Source organism: Orycteropus afer, unplaced genomic scaffold (genome assembly GCF_000298275.1).
Source record: "Orycteropus afer afer isolate SDZICR_OR568_19922 unplaced genomic scaffold, OryAfe1.0 scaffold00227, whole genome shotgun sequence".
In the NCBI taxonomy this organism is placed as follows: Eukaryota; Metazoa; Chordata; class Mammalia; order Tubulidentata; family Orycteropodidae; genus Orycteropus; species Orycteropus afer.
The window spans coordinates 1,308,806-1,314,754 of record NW_006921814.1 but is presented as its reverse complement, the minus strand read 5'-3'; the positions used below and the strand labels follow the sequence as shown (position 1 = coordinate 1,314,754).

Sequence of the window (5,949 nt, the reverse complement as noted above, 5' to 3'; positions counted from 1 at the left end):
TCTTCTCAATGTTATCCATAATTTGTTATGATCCACACAGTTGAATGCCTTTGCATAGTTAATAAAACACAAGTAAACATCTTTCTGGTGTTCTTTGCTTTCAGCCAAGATCTATCTGACTGCAGCTATGATATCCTTCTATGCCTCACTCCACATCCCCTTCTGAATTCGGCTTGCATTTCTGGAAGTTCTCTGTAAATATACTGCTGCAACTGTTTTTGAATTATCTTCAGCAAGATTTTATTTGTGTGTGATATTAATGATATTGTTCAAATATTTCCACATTCTGTGGGATCACTTTTCTTTGGAATGGGTACAAACATAGATCTCTTCCAGTCCATTTGCCAAGTAGCTGCCTTCCCAATCTCCTGGCATAGCCGAGTAAGTGCCTACAGCACAGCATTCATTTGTTGAAATATCTCAAATCTTATTTCATTAATTCCTGGAGCCTTGTTTTTCACCAATTCCTTCAGTGCAGCTTTGACTTCTTCCTTCTATACCATTGGTTCTTGATCATATGCCACCTCCTGAAATGGATGAACAAAGACCAATTATTTTTGGTACAGTGACTCTGTGTATTCTTTCCATCTTCTTTTGATGTTTCCTGCAACATTCAATATTTTGACCACAGAATCTTTCAATATTGCAACTTGAGGCTTGAATTTTTTTCTTCAGGTCTCTCAGCTTGAGAAATGCCAAAGATGTTCTTTCTGTTTGATTTTCTAACTCCAGGTCTCTGCATATTTAATTATAATAATTGACTTCAACTGTTCAAGCTGCTTTTCAAATCTTCTGTTTAGCTCCTTTGTCATTTCTTCCATTTGCTTTAGCTACTCTTCATTCAAGGGCAAGTTTCAGAGTCTCGTCTGACATCCATTTTGGCCTTTTCTTCCTTTCTTCCTTTTTAATGCCTTTTTGCTATCTTCATGGACGATGTATTCTATCATGTGATCTCCAGCATTATTTCTATCAACAAGGCCATATTTTCCAACTACCAGTGATTCTTGTTTGTTTACAACTTTTTCATTCCAATCACCAGTAATAATCAACACATCTTGATGGCATATTCAATCAATTTCAGATTGCAGAAGTTGGTAAAAATCCTCAATTTCCTCATCTTTGATTTTGATGGTTGGTGTGTAAATTTGAATAATAGTAGTATTAACTGGTCTTCCTTGTAGGCATATGGATATTATCCTATCACTGACAGTATTGTACTTCAGGATAGATCTTGGGAAATTCTTTGTGAATGCCACACCAGTCCTCTTCAATTTGTCAATCTGAACATAGGAGATCATATGATGGTCTGATTCAAAATGGCCAAATCCAGTCCATTTCAGCTGACTGATGCCTAGGATATTGATCTTTATGTGTTCCATTTCATTTTTGACAACTCCCAATTTTCCCAGATTTATACTTCGTATATTCCGTGTTCTGATTATTAATGGATGTTCGCAACTGTTTCTTCTCATCTTGAGTCATGCCACATCAGCAAATGGAGGTCTTGAAAACTGTACTCTATCCACATCATCCACATCAGTAAGGTCAGCTCTACTCTGAGGAGGCAGCTCTTCCTCAGTCATAGTTCTAGTGCCTTCCAACCTGAGGGTCTCAACAATTAACTCAACAATACTGGAGCTAGGCTAAGAAGCCCCAAGGTTGACAAGTAAAAAGGCACAATCTCAATGTTACCAAACCACATGGCAGGCCATTAACTTAAGTCCATCGTAAGTCAGCAGAGCATAGCAGGCTGCTGAGCAACGATGCAGCTACATGCAGGGTTGAAGCATGCCATAGGCTAGAAACCATTCCCAAAGGCTTCTGCTTATATACAGGAAGCAGACCACATACCCAAAGGCAGCTACTCAGCTGCTTGTGGTAGATCCCACCATGACAATGATTGCCAGTCTCATTGTGGGGAAAACTACCACCAGCTGCCCAGTCACTCAACCAGGCCCAGCCAAGTTGACACAAAAACATAACCACCCCAATTCCACCCCTTGCCAACTATATAGATCTTCAATGGGTGGTATCTGTACAGGTCTCCTCCACTGGGTGGCTCCAGTCCCCTAGTTCCTCTAATGGTGACCCCCCCCCCTTGGCCTGGCGGGCCCCGTTCCTCTCCCTCTTGGGCATGGCAGCCCTACCCCCTCACTCTTGGGCAACAGCTATGGCTCCATCCCACTGGCTCACATGAACGAGCAGCCCCACACTCCAGAACCAAGTTGGTGAAGGTCTGGCTCTTTGAAACCTACGGGGCTGTGGTCATTCCACTCCCAAAGGCCATGGTCCTACCCTTAAGGCTGAGGCAGCTCTGCTTCCATTTCCTTGGTCTCTCCGCTTCTGCTGATTAATGTCCAAAAGACACTGGGCTTTCTTGCTCCATGAGCCAGCCAACCTGCTACTCCATTTTATGTCAGTCTTCTCTACCAATTAATGCCCAAAGGCAATCCACTCCGCCAGTAAGCCACCTAACCAAAGGTATCAAGTTTTCTCCTCCGTGGGCTGGTAAAGCTGTCGCTGTCTCATGCTGGTCTCTGGGCTCTACTCCTGCCGTCTCTCATGCCAGTCTCTTGCTGTCTGTCCTGCTGCCTGTCATGCCATATGCCAGGGTCCCTCTGCCAGGGTCTTGGGTCAAGGACGCACCCAAAACATACTCATTTCGCTTCTCTAGAGAACTTAGCCTAAAACAGTTACTAGAGAGAAAAAGGAGATTGTGATTAAAATGCTGTCAAAGGTGTATATAGCCATATCCATCAAGTTGTAATTAGAAGGAGAATCATTATTCATGTATTATTTATATATTTTATAACCCAGTATTGTTGAGTTAATTTCATCCCATGTGTCACAGAATAGAACTGCTCCAAAGGATTTTCTTGGCTGTAATCTTTATGGAAATAGATCCACAGAACCACTAGGTTCAAACCACCAACCTTTAGGTAAGCTGCTGATGGCAATTTGCTAGATTAAAATTTTAATCAATGTTGGATTTTTTTTTAATGAAGTATGAATTAAAGAGTTATTCCACAAGTCTAACAAAGAACAGTTTATCCAGTTAAAATATACCAGTTGCTGTCAAGTCAACTTTGACTCATGATGACTTATGTGTGTCAGAGTAGAACTGCATTCTATAGGGTTTTCAATCATGTATTTTTTGTGGGGAAGTAGGTAACCAAGCTTTCTTTCAAATCTCTTCTGAGAAAGCTCAACCCTGCAACTTCTCAGTTAGCAACAAGTCCATTAACCCGTTGTACCACCCAGGGACTCTGTTTACCAAGTAGGCTCTAAAAAATACTTACTAAAATGAATGTATGAGCTCTCTTGAGTTACACCCATGCAGCCTTCAAGCTTTGTGTGAATGAAGCACAGACCCTACCTGCACCTCTCTGGTACTTGCAGCCCTTCCCCTTCAAGATGCTTGAGGAAAGGTATCATGGAGAGGAAGAAGTGAAGACCTTTGGCTTCCATGCAGAGATTGCCCAACTCATGTCTCTCATCACCCATATCTTCTCTTCCAACAAATTTTCCCTTGGTAGTTAATCTCTAATGCTTCTGATGCTTTGGACAAGATTCACTATAAGACCTTTACAGACTCTTCTAAGTTGGACAGTGGTAAAAAGCTGAAAATCAGCATCATCCTCAACCCTCCAGAACACACTCTGACTCTGGTGGACATAGGCGTTGCCATGACCAAGGCTGGTTTTATAAATAATATGGGAACAATTGCCATGTCTGGTACCAAAGCATTTATGGAGGTTCTAAAGTCTGGTGCAGACAGCTCTGTCACTGAACAATTTGCTGTTGGCTTTTAGTCTGCTTATTTGGTGGCATAGAGAGTTGTAATCACAAAGCACAATAATAATGAACAGTATGACTGGGAGTCTTTTGCTGGGGGTTCCTTCAATATTTGTGATGACCACAAGGATCCCACTTGTCTCAATACCAAAGTGATTCTTCACCATAAGGAAGGCAGACAGAGTACTTAGAGGAGAGGCTAGTCAAGGAAGTAGTGAAGAAGCACTTGCCGTCCACAGGCTACCTATTATCCTTTATTTGGAAAAGGAACAAGAGAAGTAAATTAGTGATGATGAGGCAAAGTGAAAAAGAAGAGAAAGATAAGGATGATGAGAAAAAGCTCAATACTAAAAACATGAACTCAGATGAGGAGGAAGTTAGTGGTAAGGAAAAGAAAAAGAAAACCAAGAAGATAAAGCAGAAATATATTGATTGGGAAGAACTAAACAAGACCAAGCCCATTTGGACCAGAAATCCTGATGTCATCAGCAAGGAAGAATATGGAAAATTTTGCAAAAGCCTTACTAATGACTGGGAAGATCACTTGGTGGTCAAGCATTTCTCTGTAGAAAGTCAGTTGAAATTCAGAGCATTGCTGGTCATACCCTGCTGGACTCCCTTTGATCTCTTTGAGAACAAGAAGAAAAAGAACAACATTAAACTTTATGTCTGCTGTATATTCATCATCATAGATAGCTCTGATGTGTTGATGTCAGGGTATCTCAACTTTATCCATGTGTAGTGTAGTTGATTCTGAGCACCTGCCACTCAACATCTCCTGAGAAATTCTCCAGCAGAGCAAAATCTTGAATACTTCTGCAAAACGTAGTTAAGAGTGCCTTCAGCTCTCCTCTGGGTTGGCAGAAAATAAAAAGAACTACAAGAAATTCTATGAGGCATTCTCTAAAAACCTGAAGCTTGGCATCCATGAGGATTCTACTAACGAGCAATGCCTTTCTGAGCTGCTTCACTATCACACCTCCCAGTCTGGAGATGACATGACTTTTCAGAATGTGTCTATCAAATGCAGGAAACTCAGAAGTCCATGTATTACATCCCTGGTGAGAGCAAAGAGCCAGTAATCGTTTCTGCTTTTTGTGGAGCAAATATGGAAGCAGGGCTTTGAGGTTGTATATGACCAAGTCTATTGGTAAGTAATGTGTGCAACAGCTCAAGGAGTTTGATGAGAAGAATCTGATCTCAGTTACCAAGAAAGCCTAGAGCTACCTGAGAGTGATGAAGAGAAGAAGAAAATGAAGGAGAGCAAAGTCAAGTTTGAGAACCTCTGCAAGCTCATGAAAGAAATTTTGGATAAGAAAGTTGAGAATATGACAATCTCCAATAGGCATGTTTCTTCATCCTGCTGCATTGTGACTAGCATGTACAGCTCATGGTCAACATGGAGTGGATCAAGAAAGCTCAGATATTTTGGGACAACTCTACAATAGCCTACATTATGGTCAAAAAGCACCTGAAGATCAACCTCAATCACCCCATCACGGAGACACTGTGGTAGAAGGCTGAGGTGGACAAGAGCACCAAGGCCGTCAAGGATCTGGTGGTGCTACTATTTGAAATTAAACTGCTCTCTTCTGGCTTCTCCTTTGAAGATCCCCAAACCCATGCCAATGGCATCTGCCACATGATCAAGCTGGGTTTAGGCACTGATGAAAATGGAGTGACAGCTGAAGAACCAGTAATGCTGTTCCTGAGGAGATCCCCCACCCCCAAGGGTGATGAGCATGCATTTCACATAGAAGAAGTAGATTAGGCATTTCTACCCCAAACTGTGTGCCCTCTGTATTGTGTCCCTGGGGCTCCCACAGCAGCCTTGAGTGTCCCTGTCCCAGCTGGCTCCATCTGCTGATATCTAGTGGGTTTGTTCACTCTCCTGTCCTTGTAAGGACTTCAGGCTCCATCCCCCTCTTTATATGAGAATGGGGTTGAATGTTGTGTATTGCAAGGTTTTTTTTTCTTTGTTTATTTTGTTCTGAAATTTAAATAAAGAAATGTACATATGAATGAGGATGAAACAAGGAATCAGGGCTACATCATAAAGAGACTTAATTTCCAGGTTAAAGAATTTGTAGTTTATTTGGAGGATGGATAAATTAAAAGAGATAATATATTTAATACAGTGTCTGTCAATACATT

General features: G+C 41.5%; 1 pseudogene; it reads left to right on the top strand.

Moving 5' to 3' along the window:
* Positions 1 to 3,414: 3,414 nt before the first annotated feature.
* LOC103203764 lies at positions 3,415 to 5,566 on the top strand (annotated as a pseudogene).
* The last annotated feature ends 383 nt before the right edge of the window (positions 5,567 to 5,949 follow it).